Source organism: Apodemus sylvaticus, chromosome 11 (assembly GCF_947179515.1).
Source record: "Apodemus sylvaticus chromosome 11, mApoSyl1.1, whole genome shotgun sequence".
NCBI lineage: Eukaryota > Metazoa > Chordata > Mammalia > Rodentia > Muridae > Apodemus > Apodemus sylvaticus.
In genome coordinates this window covers 70,203,461-70,223,296 of record NC_067482.1, presented here as the reverse complement: position 1 = coordinate 70,223,296, position 19,836 = coordinate 70,203,461, and positions in this window count along the sequence as shown.

Here is a 19,836-nt window from a genome sequence, read left to right as displayed (position 1 = left end):
AGAAAAAAAGAACACGAAGCTGGATGGGAAAGGAATTAGGTGGAGGTCAGGCGAATATTATCAAAACTTGTATGAAATTCTCAAAGAACTTAATAAAATATTTTTTTTAAAAACACTGCTGAAAAGGTGAGGCAGATTAAATGATTTCCCTCCTTAAGGTAAACTCTAAGACCTGTGCTTTCACTTATCTTATTGTATCTTATTTTGTCATGTTTGACTGTCATCTCTTAGAAGCCTGCTCCTTTCTGAAGAAAAAATGGAGGGAGAAATGGAACTGTGGGAGAGAGGTAGTGAGTTAGCTAGGAAGAATGAATGGAGGAGAAATTATGGTTCTAATGTACTATATTGAGAACAGTATCTAAGAATCTATTTTCAATTTAAAAAGGAATCTATATTCAATAAAAGGTGAAAAAAAGAATCTTTGAGGTAATTAGGTCATGCTGACAATATATGAATTAATATTTTAGTAGTCCTGAGGGATGATTTACTGCATATATATATATATATGTATATATATATACACACATACATATATAGTAGTTCATGTGTGTGTGTGTGTGTGTGTGTGTGTGTGTGTATTACCTATATATCTCTATCTATCATCTATCATTCTGGGTATTTACTGGATTTTTGTCCCTTGTTGATATTTAGTGAAGACTTATACCTAGTGTTGGTATCTGTACTAAGGTTAGAGGCTCATGCTGCTATCGGCCATGTGGATTTCTGCATACCCCTTTCCTTTACCAAAATTGTCTGGTTAACACTTATCAGGGTGTCCATTTTGTCAGCCAACTGTTCTGAGAAGTGAAAGCAAGTGTGTTGCCAGTCTAGTTTGCTTAGATTATAGCATATATCAGTGTCCCTACAGTAAGTAAAAACAGATGGCTACTTCTTTGCTACAATAAAGGGTATTCCCTTGCATTGTTATTATTTTACTTGAGTTTTCTCTAATATAAAATGTGTGTGGGTTCATGCAGTGAATGATATTTTTTGCTATATGAGGATTATTGAGTTATTATTTAATTTTTGTCTCTGTGGTCAGAGTGCAGCTGTTTCAGATGCCTTGTTAACTCTCTTACAGCAGTCCAAAGAGTTTCTCATAAGTTCTGATTTCAAGTAATGATAAATAATCTTATCAGGTGTGAATGTAGAATGCTTGTCCTCAAACTTCTAGAGTGGCTCTAATTTTGACTCGAGGGAAGATAATGAAAACCATCACTTATATCAGCATATTATACTAATCAATATAATAAATCTATTCTGAATAACATTAGGTAGAACAAAGTTATGATTAAATATGGTATGCCTCATTTATATTCAACCTCGGGGGACACAAAAATTTTCATGACTCAAAGATTTTAGATAATTGAGGATTGTCTTTCTAATTTAAAGTTTCTAGCTATTTTTAATTTATTTTCTATATTTTTGAGAATTTAGTGCATGCATATAAAAATGAATATACATAACTCCCATTGTGCCATCTTGTCCTCATTGAAACTTCATGCTTTGTTTAAAATTGCATTTAGTACTCTTAGGATTGACTGTGTATACTTGGTTGTGAGATCACCCACTGTAACACAGCAACCCAAATCCTCAGTGAAGAATGATTCTCTCCCACAAACAACTATCTACTGCTAATAGCTCATTAACATGTCAGAATTTTGGTTGGCTTGATCTTTGTAGGTCTTGTACATGTTACCACATCTACTGGACACTCATATTTGTAACCATCATGCTGTAGCCAGAAGACAGCCCTTCACAGAATTTCACAGCATTCTTCTCCATCCTTTGCTTTTGGAACTCTTTTTTTATTTTCTCTTCCCTAATGTTCCTTGAACCTTGGTGATGGGGGCTTAATACAGCTGTCCCATTTAGGGATAAAAACTCAGTCTAGTATTCTCATTACTTCAACCATGTGTCTCTTGATTGGCAGCTACACACTCTGAAAATGAGCCTCTCCGACCCATAGAGTCTATGTCTACATATATTAATATTTAGAGGGCAATTTGACAGCATGATCTTTCAGCAAGTTAATGGTAGCAGGTTCTGTAGTAGACTCCAAAGACAAAAGCTTTTGACCTGATTCACTGCAGGTATTGATATTTCCTTCTGTGGAACAAGGTTACAATCCAACCAGGAAGTAATTAGTTACTTCATAACATGGGTTGCACTATTACACCAGCAGGCACATCTGTCCTGGAAGTTTGGTAGTTTAGAATGTACTGTCCAAATCTAGATCATACCAGTGATGTCTTTTCTATCCTAGCCTGCATATAACCTTTAATACTATGTAATCTAGCCAGGAAGGAGGGAGTTTCCTAGTTGTTTTGACATTTACGTGTATGTGTTCTGCAAATGAAGTATATGGCATCTTCAGCATTAATGTCTTACCATATACTTATGTGCCTGCAATATGTTGTGTTGTTTTGGAGAAAACATGAGGTCTCACCGAGACTTATTTGTAAGTATCCTCCACCTTATACTGAGATTTTTATTAACTCATGTCTTCGGTTAATGGCATTGTCCACCCAAGCAGGATCATTTTGTTCAAACTCATTTTTAAAGTTTTATTTTGAAATTAGCTTACTAACTAGTGGGTTTCAATAAGGAATTTTTATATTAGTTTGTTTTGCAAACATAGATCTTCCTGAAAATATTATTTATACTTCCTGTCTCCTAAAGGAATAAGAGGCATTAAAAAATTTAATATAATAATTATTTCTGCAAATCAGCTTCTGGATTTGACACTTACAATATCTACACTAATAACTATTTACAGCTCTTTTGCTAATGAATACACTTGGCATCTTAATTAATAAAGGGACTAATAACAAAATACCTGATATTGAGTAACTTAGAAACATAAATTAATTTCTCATAGTTCAAGAGGCTGGGAAGTCTGGTTTCTGCTTCCTAGATAGTATCTTACATGATAAAGGTCTCATGATTGGGAAATTTCATAGCCTCTTTTGTGAAGAATTGTTCCCGCCCTTGAAGGCAGATCTCTGATAACTGTTAAACTCATCTCTTTATACTGTTACAATGAGGATTAAATTTCAACATGACTTTGGAAGGGGATAAAGACGTTGAAAACATAGCTAGGCTGTGTTGTGTAACAGAATTTCTGGGTAGATGAACACAGTCAGAAATATTTGAAAATGTAGTGATACCTTATGACAAATAGGTTATTATTGCATAGTTGTCCAAGTATAAAATTATAATCAATGACATAATGCAACTATAGTGTCAGAGATCATGATGTTAATTACTTATTGAGTTTGGGGAGAAGTGGTTAGGAAACAGGAAATTTCTCCATCCTTCTGGAAATGTGCTGCTCATTTAACAAAGGTGCATTCAGTAAGGGATACATTTGAAACAGTAAGTGATAGGGAATCTGCTTATTTTCATTATGGTTGTAATACTTCAAATGCTGATTTTAAAACCTTACATAATATCAATTAGCAATAGATAACCTCTATACAATGACATTTTCCAATCATTCCATTAAATTGTAGAAGTCAGAATGTTGTTGAGGATTCCAAACAATCATGAAAGAAGTCTTATTTGATACAGGCAGTGGTCTGTGGGCTGAAGTACAGGATTCTACTCCTTAGAGTATATACTGTCCATGCTTTTGAAAGCATAATACAGGGGAAGTAGACATGGTTTCATGACATAATAATTTGTACCGGACTCAAAGTTCTGACTGTGTGTGCTAGCCAAATGAGATTAGACATGCCTAAATGTTCTCTGAGACTAACCCATGAGAGTTACAAGAGTGGAAGGGGCATGGTGCATAGTTTATAAATGTTCATTGAATAACAGCTAATTTTATAATTATGAGAGACTTTCAATTCCCACTTAGTCATTCAAAAATTTAATGTATTAGGATCATACATTTTGTGCATACCTAAATATGTTCCATTAGAGATTTTATTGAACACTTACAGGATTACAGGACAGGAGCAGAACTCTAAATATATTCCCCATATAAACATACATGTGTATATTTGTATGTATGTGTATATATATATATGTATATTCATGTAAGTATACCTATATTGTATATAACATTATACATGCACACACACACACACACACACACACACACTCACACACACATCCCTTCTCCATGGCAGAAGGTTAGATTGTTATCTGAAGGTTAGGAACTATTATATTTTGATGTAATAATTCATCCTGAATTATGGAAGCATCTTACTTTTTTTTAATCTTTAAGGGTAGGATTTACAAAGATAAATTTGCCAAGGCATTTTGTATAGCTTTTTATTAACATTGTTATCATATATTACATATCAAAATGCAGCAATTCAATGCAAAATCGGTGTGCTCAAAAAAGCATTATAACCTGTTCTGGGAACATCATATGATATCAAAATGTTTGAAGTGCAGTCATCCTTCCTTTAGACCAGAGGTTCTTGGCCTGTGGATTGAGACCCATAGGGGTCAAGTGACCCTCTCACAGGGGTTGCCAAAGACCATTAGAAAACACAGATATTTACACTAGGATTAATAATAATAGCAAAATTACAGTTATGAAGTAGCGAAAAAAATAATTTTATGGTTGGAAGTCACCATAATGTGAGGAACTGTATAAGAAAGGTCACAACATTATGAAGGTTGAGAACCACTGCTTTAGACATTTCATCAATTCAGTTTACTGGAATTTATTCAAACAGGCATTTTGTGAGACCCCACTGACAGTCAGATCTCACAGTGGCTGCTGGAATTTTAGTGGGTAAGCAAACCAGGCCTTTGCCTCACTACTCTTGCAAATTCTGGCCTGGCAGCTTATCAGAAGTAAATCATCAAAAGTCAATGTGATAATTCCTAACCTTCAGATAGCAATCTAACCCTCTCCTATGGAGAAGGGATGTATTGTTGGAGATAAAGCTTGGCTTGGATTTTAAAAGGTTGGCTCGAATTACCTAGGTAGAATAAAGGAGAACACTTTCAGCAGAGAAATAACAGATTCATGAATCCCTTAAGGCAGGGGAGCATTTCACTGTACATTGTAAAAAGGTAAGAGATAAAGCAGCAAAAATGTTATTCTGATGAAGTGATAGGACCTGGCCCACCTGTACTACCCAACAGCTAGAAATATTAGCAACATCTCAACAACCGTGTCTTTGCTTTCTCTCTTATAACTAGCAGCCTAAGTCAGTATCTTTTCTCTCTTAAAGAAGTTGTTTTTTATTTATTGTCTCACAGACATGAATCTTGAAAATGAGAAGGATTTTGTTACCTTTCTTTACAGCTGCTATGTAGTATTTATAAATAGTATAAATAAATACACATTAAGTGTTTATATGAATTTACTGAGTTCATCAAATTCATTAAGTCTGTAGTGGGTTACTTGGGATACATACAAATATGACCTTGTGTGTGTCCTCTGGAAGCACAAGGTTTAGGTAATGAGGAATTGTAATCCAGAAAAGTACAGATGGAACATAGTAGGGATGATGAAAGTGATTTAAAGTGTTGTAGGGCGTAGCCTTACTAGAAAGTTTAAGCCTCATCCTATGAGAAACGGAGAGCCTGGGACTTTCTAAGCTGCCTTAATTTGGAATCAGCATGGCAGTAGACAAGGTCAGACAATACAAGTAGTCCATGGCATGTTAACTACAACGATTAAAAACTGCTTGGCTTACAGTGCCTTGACATATGATTTCTAAACTTTCAAGAGTTCAGAAGGGATGTGTGCAGTGTATAGCCCTTCCCATGGTGAACAGGAGCCTTGAGATGCATCTCCTAATTATCTGTGTGGCCCTGCTTCATGCAATACTGCCAAAACCATGCCTAGCAGATAAGGCAAACTCCATGCATTCTTAACATCGTATTATTAACTGGTAGAAAACTCTAATATAAGTTGTGGAGAAATCTCCATAGAAACTGTGTAGTAATTTATCATAATTAAGACTGTAAGACATATGACCGTTAAAGTCACATTAAATAGGCCACAGAACTCACTGTGCCATCAGATTCTTGTTATGCACCATAGGATGGAGATAAGAAAAATAAAAGCAGAAAGACTGTCTCCAGTGGTGTTGCAACACAGCTCATTTGAAATGCACTATCTTATAAATGATGATGTTGGCAGCCTTTTGGCAATGCCTAATTACAGTCATTCTATGACTGACTTCACTGACAAGTGCCTGAAGTGTGACTGTGCTCTACTGATGATTAAAGACAGGCCCATATGCTTCTCCCAATGTCAGAGTTATGGGATTCTGTGCTGATATTCTGTGAAGACACTTCTGTTTCCCAGTTTTGCAGAGCTTATCTCCTGGTGCACTGTGAAGATCTGTAAGAGTCTTTTTCGGGGTAGGGGAGGGGCAGCAGGAACATGTGAGGCCATAAGATGGAGCCACCAGCAGATGGGTCTCTGCATTGGCTGCCCACCAAATCCTTTCTAGACATACAAACACTAGTGTCTCTTTTTGTCTGTGTCCACACAAAACCAAGTTCTTGAAGTCCCACACTAAAACTTTATGTAGTACTCCTTGCAGTTGTTGACATGAAAGTTTTAAATGGAGTCCTTTCATTTTCTATACAAGTGAGACTAGTTGGTATTCTATAAAGGCTTTGTAGAAATAATCACAAGACATTAGACTTTAGAGAGATAGATTTGCCCAACACTAGGACATTAGCGATGTTTGCTAGGACCGAAACCCTCCTTAGGATCAATGAAAACATGCAGACTGGAGGAAAGGCCATTCAGAGACTGTCCCACCTGGGGATTCATCGCAGGTACAATCACCAAACTCTGACACTACTGTGGATGCTAAGAAAAGCTTGCTGAAAGGAGCCTCATATAACTGTCTCCTGAGAGGCCCTGCCAGAGCCTTACAAATACAAAGGCAGACGCTCACAGCCAACCATTGGACTGAATGTGGGGTCCCCAATGCAGGAGTTAGAGAAAGGACTGAAGGAGCTGAAGGGGCTTGCAACCCTATAGGAAGAACTACAATATCAACTAACCAGATTCCTCAGAGCTACCAGGAACTAAGCCACCAACCGAGAAGTACACATGGCTCTGGCTGGATATGTAGTAGAGTACAGCCTTGGCAGACATCAATGGGAGGATTGGTCCTTAATCCTATGAAGGATTGATAGATGCCCCAGTATAGGGGAATTGAGGACAGGGAGGAGGGAATGGGTGGGTGGGTGGAGGAATAGCCTCATAGAAGCATAGGGATAGGAGAGGAGATTTCTGGAAGAGAAGTTAAGGGGATAACACTTGAAATGTAAATAAATCAAAATAAAAACGAAAGAAAACATTCTCTATTACCTTCTTATCAAATATATCCAAGGTTTTGCTTCTTTAATCTATAATAGCCAATATGGAACTGAATAAAAAGGCAATGGATATCTTCTATAGTTATACCACAAGTACTCTAAGAAACTACAAAAGAAATCACTTGATCATAGTATCATGCCTCAGCCTCTATGATGCTTTAGAAATGAAGTCCATTGTTTTCTTTGCTTTAGGCTTTCAAGATGTCACAATGTTGAGTTTCTTTCTGAATTCAGTGATGGATCTGGATCATGAACCTTAGTTTTCTGTCTTTATTTGTTTCATTTTCTGTACATCAACATCCTTGGGAGTGGTCTTAGGCATAATAGATTTGCAAGGTAAAAACCCATGATATCTGTTGAATTTCACTTATGAATTAAAATCAAAAGCAAAGAGAATATGCTAAAGAGTCAGTGCATCTTTGTCTGGTGGAAACACACACTTGGAATCACAGGAGGCTGAGGCCAAAGAACACAAAATTTTAGGCCAACATAGGTTATGTAGTGAGAATGTCAAAAGCAATAAATAGAAATATCTTCTATGAAATATATAGGATGTATTTATTATTTAAAAACATAAGCAATTCTAAGCTATAATCTGAGTTTTCTCAAGGTGTCTACCATAACTGATATTAGATTCTGAGGTTGATTAAATGAATGTCTTTGTAGTTGATTCTCAACTGATGTCTATACATCCTTTCCATGCCATTCATTTGCCCCATTGAGATCTCATTTTCCATATGTCACATGTAACACATTTACATAAAACATTATCCATACTCCTCTACATATTATGAATTCATTGTCCTGCCAATCTTTCCTATTAGATGAAAGGCCTTATACTTACTTGGATTTCTAAGTTAAATACCAATAACTCTTTGTCACAGACTACCCCAGCCGGGTATGGGGGTCCCTGGGATGAGGATCCTCGAAGTCCAGGTGGATAAAGATTTGGCAGTGACAAACAGAAACAAACACAGAGGCAGTTTGAATCTAAGTGTATTTTGTAGCTTTTAGGCAGGGGATTTTATACATTAAAAACCAAACATAGCAATTCTTAGAAATTGTATCTAGTAAGACAATCACTAATACTAACAAAAGTCATTTGACACAATAAAATACAAAATCATCTGAACATTACAACTCTAAAATTATGTATTCAGTGAATCACAAGCAGAACAGATAACGTCATTAATATAATTCATTCAAATATAACAACTCTAAAAAGATATATTTCATGGGACAGTTATCCAAGGCTAGTGACATATACCCCAGAGCAGGTTAATAAATCTTTATGGTCAGTGTTCTTAACCACTGAGCTAACTCTCCAGCCCATATGGTCAATTATTTAGCATCTAATTTTTTATAAACCTTCAATGCATACATTTAAACTTTTAATTCTTTCTAATTAAGGCTTTCTTTACCATATACCAAAACCTAACTCTGATGACACACCCCTAGTCATATAGAATTTTATTGTTTAAAAATTTTATATCTATCATATAATTTTATAAATGATTTAAAAAATAAAAGTTGGTTTCCCCAGTGATAAGGTCGTGTTAGTGACCCCCATCTTAAGAGATGGTTGTGTACACATTATTCTTGCTTAAGATCTTGGCCTAGGCTACCAGAAACCTATAACTAAAAAAAGAAAAAGAAAAAAGAAAAAAAAACACAAAAATATTCTCATGAGAACTACGGCTCAATACGTTTGCTCCAGCCGAGAGTTCCACAACCAGTTCCAAGAGACCTCCTTCCTTTAAAGTCTAATGCTTCAGTCTATAAAACTTGTTACACAGATTTTACTAGGGTTTATGTGACAACTCTTCATTCTTATTTACAAATACTATTTGTGTGTCTTTTGAATACTCTCAAATTGCGTTCGGCATACTGCAATTTTAGCCATCCCTCCCCTCCCCAGTTTAATTCATCATCTTGTCCGCCATACCCACAGTCACTGTCTTACCACCTGGCCTGTTCCCCTACCCACTTTTACCCTCATATGCTACATTCTCCAAAGTTATCAAACATGGATTTCTAAACATTTTATTGAATATTAAAATAGTAAAATCATCACACAAAAAACATGAAACTCTCTATTTGTAAACTAAATAAAGTTTGGTAGTCAGTATTAATTAATTCTACATCCTCATAAAATTTGATTCCTGATTTCTTTTATAGGTTGTCCTATTTAGGTTTCACCACTTAAATACACAGAAGTATGCATCAGATGATCTTGTTTATTTTTTCATCCCATATTAAATGTACATATGTATGTATCACTATTATTATTTATATAATTCTTATTAGTTCTTATGACTCTTTAGGAGTCGGTTAAATGAATAAGCCATAATAATGTATAGGATCAGCACTGCATTGTGGTATAAGCTAAAAAATTTGTGGTGTCAAAGTATGTGGTGTTTGAAATTAACCCAATAAATAATATAAATTATTACTTCTGTTTGTGTTTATAGAAAAAATATGTGATCAGTAGACTTTATCCCAAGACTTCAGAAAACACATTTCAGTTGAATCTCATGCTGTTTTGATTGACATTTTAAGAAAGTAGGTCAGGAGAATGCTGCAGATAGAGAAAACTTAAATTTAAAGTTTTTTTTTGACAGAAATGCTCTTAAGCTTAACGGAAGCTGAGAAAATATATGCTGTGAATTTATATCAAGAGATCCCCATAACCTCTTGCACCTACTCACTGATAACTGCATATTGGACCCACATTTCTTACCTTCCACTCTGCTTCAAGCTTGGTGGGTCCTGACTTATCCCCTAAATTTAATTATGTAGCAGTATCCTCTTTGAAACAATGTGACACTCTCTTGGTTTCTCCAGGTTTCTTGGCATGACCAAATAAAACAAGCGTCTTTAGATAGATTTTCCTTTTCAGCTCGATATCCCATGTCAGAGCACTCATTTTGGAAACTACATGACAGATAACACAGATTAGTCTGTTTCCAGGATATTTCATAGCTCATGATTTTGTCTTTACACATGTAGGTCACATGATGTAGATCACTCCTCATCAGCTTGATGAGATTTTGAATTACCATGAAAATAAAGATGTGTGAATACCATGAAGGATTTTTCACATTAAAGTTATTGAAGTGGGAAGGCTCACTGTTACTGTTGGCGTCACCATTCCCTAGGCTGGAATCCCTGTGGAATGATGAAAAGCATGAGAAGCGAGTGGCTGGACTCTTATCTCTCTGCCCTTCACTGAGAATTCTATCCTGCCCTCTCACCTATGATGACAGAAGCTTTAAGCTGTGAGTCAAAATATACACTTCCTTAAATTGTTTTGTCATTTACATTTTATCATTTTTATTGGGTATTTTCTTTATTTACATTTCAAATGTTATCTCCTTACCATATTTCCTCTCTGGAAAACCCTTTCCCCCCCTCCCCCTACCTCTAAGAGGGTGCTCCTGAACCCACCCACCTATTCCAGCCTTTCAGGCCCAGAATTCCCCTATACTGGGGCATTGAACCCCCTCAGGACAGAGGACATCTCCTCCCACTGATGTCCAACCCACTGCAGCCTCCCAGCTTTACATTCCCCCACACTGGGGCATCAAGCCTTCATGGAACCAAATGCCTCTTCTCCCATTGATGCCTGGCAAGGCCATCCTCTGCTTTATATGTGGCTGGTACCATGGGTCTCTCCATATATATTCCTTGGTTGGTGGTTTAGATTCTGGGAGCTCTGAGGGCTCTGGCTGATTGATATTGTTGTTCTTCCTATGGGGCTGCAAACCCTTTCAACTCCTTTAGTCCTTTCTCTATTTCCTCCATTGGAGATCCTGTTCTCAGTCCAATGGTTGGCTGCTAGCATATGCTTCTGTATTTGTCAGGCTCTGGCAGAGCCTTTCAAGAGACAACTATATCAGGCTCTTGTCAACACGCACTTCTTGGCATTCACAACAGTGTCTGAGTTTGGTGACTGCATATGGGATGGATCCCCAGGTAGGGCAGTCTCTAGACGGTTTTTCCTTCAGTTTCTGCTCCACACTTTGTTTCCATCTTTGCTACTGTATTTTATTCTCCCCCCCCCATTTTTCTCAAAGCAACAAGAGAAATAACACAGAAAAGTGCAACCCAGAAGTGGGGTCAATGCCCTGATTATCCTGACCACTTGGTTCTAGGGGTATTCTTAGGACTGAGCTATTATGATGGAATAAGACAGGTGTCTTATTAGGTAATACCAAGAACCTATTTTCTTTTCTCTGCCATGACCCTCACTTAGAATCAACAATTTGCTCATTTCCTAGATTAATCTATATGTTATAAATTATACACTTTATTACTCTGTTTCTGTATTTTCCAGAAGGATGGTTAAAATCATTGTCAATTTGACTGCATTTAGAATTATCATGGGAACAGGTTTCTATGTGTATCATTGATGGTGGTTCCAGGAAGGTTTAACTAAGGAAACAAGACTACTCAATATATGGGCATGTAGGTGGCATCATCTCATTGACTGACATCCTGTACTGAGGGAGATGAAGAAATAAAACTGAGTGTTAACATTCATCTCGCCATGCTCTCTGACTACAAAAGTGATGTTAACAGCTGATTCATCCTTCCAATGGCTCACCAGTCAGGATAGAGTTGACTAGCTGCTTCACATTTTCAGGGGCTCCTTAGTCAGAACTCTGAAAAAAAGAATAAAAGTGAACTCTTCCTTCCTTCTTCTTTTTTTCCCACTTCAATGTGAAAAGTAACTATTATATCAAACTTGTTTGTGAGCTTTCTGAAATGCAGTTCTGTCTTAATTATCTCTCAGTAAGAGCAGCTAGCAAGATGCCAACATTCCTTAGGCATACCTGGGGGGGGGGGAGGAAGGATGCCATAGAGACTGCATGAATAAAGAGGAAAACCCTTGGAGAGTCATCCTGTGGATTGTTCCAGAAATGTATGCAACTTGGCCTATGCTTTCAAAAAAAACAAAGGAATCCAGAGGAAGCATGCTGTCAAATTGAGGATTAAGAATGCATTTTAAACAATGAGAATGAGGTTTAGAAACAATCTGGGTTTACAAAGAGAAATAAATAAACTTCAGTGATAAAGTCCTGTGTTAAGTATACAGTTCTAGTGCCTGGTCTTAGTGGGCCCCAGTAGAAATAAACAAGTACATAGAGGAGAAATGGGAGAGAAAGGGAAGTAGTGTACTCTGTGTGCTATGAAGAGAGGTGGAATTGGAGATGCAAAGGTGGTGAGGAAGTTTACTGAATGAAAGGCATGTGCTCCCACCAGAGGTCATGATGATGTCTGGCCTGTGCTTCTGCCTAGGGCCATGTCTGAGTGCATGGTCCTACTGCAGCCAGGATCTATGTTGAAGACTGTAGCCCATGTTGCCACCCTTTGATGGTATGAGGACCTCTGTGGTCTGTACTGCAGTCTTGTTGGTTTCAAAGGACCATGTTCTCTGGATCCACCCCTCATGGTCTGCTGAATGTGAAAGAGTTGAGTCTTTTTGGCAGTATGGGTGGGGAAGGGCTGGCAGGCTGACCCACTCAGTTATCACCCAGTCCTGGATCCAGGTCTGTTTCATCATTACTCCATCTATGAGCTGTCAGAGTATATGAAGGTGCAGGTCCTGTGGATTCATAGCTGCACACTCTCCATGACTTAGGGAAACAGCAGGATATCTAAACATCTTTATGAGGGTCCAATATTGTTGGTTTAGCAGAAGCCAGAGGCCTTGAATTAGACTAATAAGTCATTGCCATCAGTATTCACAACTAAAGCTGTTGGAGCAAAAGGATATTTTAAGTGTCACACAGCAACTTCCCATGCTAATAAGAAAAGATTATGTAACGGAAAGACAGAAAAGATGGAGAAGTAGAATGTAATGCGCCAAAGGCTGCTCTTGGCAGAGGAGCAGATTGTTGTCTAGAGGGCTCAGCAAGAAGTCTTGTCTTCCTTTTTTCTCTGATTCTGTTTCTTTTGTGGGGCATTACAAGTCTGGAACGCAGATATGAAAGGACTGGAAAATGAGCAGGAATGGGTATATGATGTGAAATACCCAAAGACTTAATTAAGAAATATGTGTAAAAACATGTTACCTTGAAATAACTATACAGATGAATATGAGAGAGAGAATACCCACCTGAACAACAATACTTATGTGGACTCTCAAATGTTCTGTTAGACATAATGGATACCAGAAAATAATGAAATGTGAACTTCATTAATGCATGAATAAGACAATAAGAATAATATCTCAGTGTTCTTAAAAAGTGTGTGTATAATACTTTTATCTTACCCGAAATTGGTAACAATTAATGAAATCACTTTGTTTGGATATTTTATTTATTTACATTTTAAATGTTATCTCATTTCTCCATTCTTTTACCCAGAAACTCTCTATCCTGTCCTCTTCTCCTGCTTCTATGAGGTTGTGTCCCCACCTACCCACTACTGCCTCGCAGCCCTGCATTTCCCTACAATGGTGCATCAAGCCTATATAGGACCAAGGGCCTCTTCTCCCACTGATAGATCATTCTTATACATTCTATTATTAATCACAGAGTTAGTAACCTTCAGTATGTTCTTTCTTCTTCTCCTAAATATTGTTACAAGTTTAAATGGCCCGTATCTGGCAACATTAAAATACTATCCCAATGCAGGGGTTGCATTCCTGACCCAGTGACACAATTTGCCTCTAGATGATCAAGATTTCAACTCTATATTCAAATTTCAGGCCAGAAAATAGAAATATTCCACATGAGTCATTATATTTTGGTTGTCACTTCACAGTGTATTTTGATATGAAATTTCTTTGTGCTTTCTTGACATATTTGGAGTTCTGGACAGTACACTTACATTTTCCCTAGAATATCCCATAGAAGTTGAGCAGATATTAAGCCCACTATCCACTAGCTAGAAATATTCTTGAATTTAATATAATCTTCATCACTACATATTTTCTTTATATGCTAGAGTGAGAGCCTTGAATGCACAAGGCCCTAGATCCATCCCCCCAGGGTAAGGGATCTATCCCCCATGGTAAGGGATTCTCCCCCATGGTGGGAGAATACTTGTAAAAGCAGAACTTGGGATGCAAAGCAAGGAAGACAGAATTTAAGGCCAACCTAAGCTACATACATCAGTCTAGATTGGCCCAAACTAGAGATTTCATATCAAAAATAAATAAAAACAAAAAAAGACATCAATGCCATTAACAACCATTACATTTTTAGAATTTAAAATGAAACTCTCCCCTGCAATGATGAAACATTTTTCTAATGTTCTATGAAATCACTTTTTTCCCGAAACTCTGTTTTACTTGATCAATAATAACTGTCTGTCTGTGTCACAATTTACACAGCGTTGTGTTTCCAGAGCACGTCGTTGAATCATTTTGAAACATAAATTTTTTATTGAAATTATCCTTTGAAATGTTTATACATAATTGCATTTAGTGTAGACTTTTGTTTGATTTTAGTGTGTTGACAATACTCCTACCATAAATATTATAAGATGTTCCTGGGGGAGGAAGAGGTGGCTCAGTGGGTGAAGTACAAAGTGTGAGAACATGAGCCAGAATCCTCAGAAACCAGAGGAAGCTGAGTGAAGCAGCACATATATATGTTCCCAGTGCTCTTTAGGAGAGATGAGACACAACAGGAGAATCTGCAGAAGGTAGGAGACTAGCTATCCAGGGAATACAAAATGATGTTGTCTCAAACAAAATAGAAAGCGATGGCCAATGCCTGAGGTTGACCTCCACACATGCACTGTGGCAACATACAGACATAAACAAAAGACAAGCAAACAAAAACCAGTGTGTGTGTGTGTGTGTGTGTGTGTGTGTGTGTGTAGTTTCTTACATTTCAAGCCCTCAGCCATGCCTGTGAGCTTACTGAGAAAACTGAATGCAGGAATAAATGCCTATAAGACATTAAGCAAAGCAAGAAAATGCTCACAATATAAACTTTCTTGGTTATGTGTGTAACATGACAGCTTGCAAGCACATAAATCTAAATGTGTTCCTATAACCTACTACACACAAAGGCTGTGAGCTATGCTGCTCACTTGCAATCCCAGCAAGTGATGATGGGGATGATGGGATGGAGGCTCATCTCTCAGCTGTCACCTGCAGCAGGAGTTGAAGTTCCCTTAAGCCTGCAGGGAACTCTATTTAGGTCAAATCAAAGGCAAGGCTTTATCATATCAGGACACCTAAATATGAACCCAGAGCGCATAGCTTCATATGGTTTCAACCTAGAATTTTAGTATTAATCTCAAACAAAGAGGGTAAAGAAAAAGAGACATGTTCTGATAGAATGTGAGGCCCACCTAACTGCCTGGGTTTGAACTTCTCCAGGAAGTATTAGCAGTATGTACTATTTTGGCAACCCTCAAGTCGCATAGTTAAACATTGCCAAAAATCATTTTCATTTTTCCTCTTTCAAAACAATCTTACAATGTTTTAACTTGGATGGGTATTATGTCACATGAGAGTCCATGTGTTCTTTGTATGTCCAAGTAGGTACACATACTAGTGCATGTGAAGGTCAAAGGGCAACAGTGGGTGACATTTCTTAGTGTCCATGTTAGTTTTGATAAGATGTTTCTTAGTTAAGGATTTTAGTCCTGTGATGGAAACACCATGGCCAAAGCAGTTTGGGGGAAGACATGGGTTTGTTTATAGGGCTTCCTCTTTCGCATCACATTTTATCACCAAATGAAGTTAGGACAGGAACACAAGCAGGGCTGGAACCTGGAGGTAGGGCCTGGCAGAGGAGCAGAGGAGCACAGCTTACTAGATTGTTTTTCATAGCTTGTGCAGCCTGCTTTCCTATAGAACCTAGGAATACCAGCCCAGGTTTCGTTCCACCCATAACAGCCTGGACCTCTGCTCATAAATCACGAAGAAAATGCCCTGCAGGCTTCCTTATAGTTTGACCGTATGGTAGATTTTTCTTAATTGAGTTTCCCTCCTTTTAGATGACTTTGTGTCAAGGTGACATAAAACTGTACAGTACACAAGGCTCTGAACATTTCTGAATGTTCTGACCAGGGAGCTCTGAGGCCTATCCAGTGCTGGGATTACAAGTGTGGACCATACCACCCGGTCATTTTATGCAAATTTTGAGCACACAATCTAGATCACTTTGCTTGCAAGGTAAGTTTGACTGAGCAACCTCCCCAGTTCTTTTTTTACTTGTTGTTTAAAAATATATAAATGTGATCATAGGTAGCTCTAGAGTTATCTTGTACAGGCTTACAGTTTGCAAAAATTTTAATCTTGGAATGACTACTTCAAAATTAAAAGTTACTTCACAGGGTTGTTAGTAAGTCTTTCACTATAAGTGGAGTTTTGGTAAGAATCCTAAGTTTATACCTGAGAAGGTAAGAGTGGGGTATTTCAAGCAATTTTTATTAGCAGGGTTGGATATTTTGATTCTTTCGCTGAATAGAAGTTTCACACAAAACCTAGAATAAGGGGTACTTTTCACTTCCCATATCCAAATATGATTTTCCCTGTCTTTTCTCCCTGCCTTGGATAGATGGCCTTTATGGCATGGATCCTTAGGTTATTAACAAAGGTCAAAGAAGCTTTCAGCCATTTGTACAATTGATGCATACTGATGGCAGTGTTCCTCTGGTGGGAGAGGTCCAACAGTATTAAACTCTGGAAATATAAGCCAAAACATAGAAAGAACTCATTTATTTATCATATTACTTCTAAAGGTTGACATGTTAAGCTTTGTATTAATGTATAGATTCAAAGGATCTGAACTGATAAGGGTGAAGTCTTTCTTGTACCAAACACACTATAACTGAAAATTAGAGTTACTCAAAAGGGAATGTTGAATATATTCTCCATCTCAAATTCAAACTGTCAATACATTTATATACAAATCTGTTTCACTGAACTAGATTCAAACTCCTTTTGAAATCTTCCAAATATGTCACAGTTAATTTTAGATCATATTTTTAAAAATATGGACAAACCTTTCTGTTAATTCTTACCACATTAAAATAACAGTAGTCTTATTTGATACATAAATTACTTGCAAACAAATGTCAAATAAAGCTATTTTCCTTAACATTTTTATCTTATTTATAAAAATTAATCTGACCTGAGTTTCACACTCTGTGACATAGAAGTTCTCATTTGCAATGCTTACTGAAATACTGTTAGGCTCATGATCCACAGATAATGCAAGTTTGAGAATACTCAAGTTAAACATGTCTGTGAGAAGTCATTCTGGAAGCCCAGTAGGTAGTTTGCTAATGGGAAGGGATAAAGCTCTGCAGTTGAGCCTTTTGCTCTACTACTGCCCTTTGCATATGGCTCCTGGGGCTAGAGAGTTGGGTGAGCTAAGAAGAATCACTGTGAAAAAGCCACTAAATAGTTGTTAAAGTCTCCGTAATCTCTGCACCAATGGGGACTCAAAATAGAACTTATTGTAATGCTCTCTTAGAAAATAGCTGACACACCTGACTTCATTAAAGAAAAGGAAAGGAACACTCTAAACTGCTTTGGGGAACAACAGAAAGTAATGAACTTATGCAGCTGGTGGTAATATTCACTCCCAAAGCATACATTTTGGAAGCAATTTTTTTACTGGAGCTCCATGTAGTCAATCCTTAAAAGATCTTGCCAGAATTCCTGAGACTGGACACCCCATAGACCCCAAGGAAGTAAGACTTAGTTTTCTGACAGGTTCTCCTTCCACTTAACAGTAAAAGGAAGCATAGATTCTGTTAGGCATAAACATCACAATTACACTGGGAAAATCCTAAAGACTGAAGGTACACAACTAAGGTAGGAGCTAAGTGTCAGAAATCAAAAAGATTTCCAGATAATATTTATGTGACATTCTAGAAAGAATTCTTTGCTGGACAATACTTACCATGAAACAGCATCATAAAAAAATAAAGTGGTCCAGAACTTTATGGAAGAACGAGAAGCTAATGGGAGATTCTAAATCTATAGATCTATAGGGCAGTGATGTGAATCGAAGAACCTCAGTTAAGAAGAACTGACTGTGGAAAATCAGAAAAGATAGTAAACACTGTGACTATCAAGAACATTGATATGAAGGTGAAAGGGCAGATCTTTTAGTTGGAAACTAAACAAATAGGCATATCTTAGAAAGAAAGGAGAGGAACACTTGTACATGGGAACATCATGGCAGATCAAAGGACAGCTGTGTGATGATGTTTCAGGAACAGGACTACAGGGAATAAAGTCTTAGCAACACATCCTGCTGCTTGTACCTCCTCTCTAGACAAAATGAGATGGGATCCATAACAAATTAAGACCTAAATAGATCTTACATGCAAAACAGATGGCATGGTGTACATGGGGGTGAGTTGGATAGTATCTCATTATAAAAATCTACTTGGAATTAGTGGTCTTATATTCAGATCTTGGTGTGTGTCCATTTAAAGTGTATGTATTGTTATGTAAGTCTGAAAATACTGATGATACTTCTCAATTATTGCTTAGAACAAATAGACATAGATATGGAGTTAAAAATGAAATGCCACTAATAGTGTCTGTGTCAGAAAAATCCCAATTAAAGAAAGCCTTTTGTACCTTTTTGCTGTGGCAAAGTTTCATGTTTCATGACTCTAATAGATGAGGAATTGATGAGGTTTCTTCTAAACTTTCTTAATCACTGAGGTGCAAATCAAAAGTTTCTTCTTGGCTCACTTTTAATGAGCAGGGCAAATATTCTTCAATCAAACTGTCAGGAGTTCATTATGAGCAGAAGCTACTATCTTTACATCCTCTGTTTTTAACTGCCTGGCAAGGTACTGTCATCCTCTGCCTTCCCTACCTGGCTGGAGTCTCTGTGAATAATTATCTGCAGGTCTTCCTCCTTTCATTTGATGAACCAGTCCTCTGCAGAGCAGTCAGTGATCTCTAGCATGCTGCCTCGTTTCCTAATCAGATAGATCTGGGATGTATTTTACTGCTCCAGTCTTCTCTCTTGTGGCCAGGAGGCAATAATACCTCTTGAACTTTATTCTAATTACATATAGTAGATGAAGAAAAAACTCTAGCGCTGGCTTCACATCGACACAAGACATCTGAATAGCCTTTCTAATTGCCAATAATGACAGTGTTGCTCTCTCTGTACATAGAAGGGAAGTATACTTATAAAGAACAGTTGCTTAGATCAGGTTGAGAAGTGTATAGATTTCCAGTCAACTGCTGTCCTTTTTCTAAACACATAATAAGAGAAAGACAGAAGAAATATTCAAAGAAGACAATGGAATGAAATGGTTTTTATGATAGAATATCACCCATATGGTATTATAATTGCTTCAAAAATTGAGGAGCCAAAGCATGTCACCCAAGCATAAATCTCTCCAAAAAAAAAAAATGAGGGTTAAGGGTTAAGTAATTAATAAACGTTGATGGCCTATCTTTAACCCTTAGAACTGATCTAATTACCTTCAACTTTTCTATATGAAACACATTAAATAATCTGCATATAGGAAGTAATAAAGAAATATGTAAGGCAGGTATAGGTCTTAAGA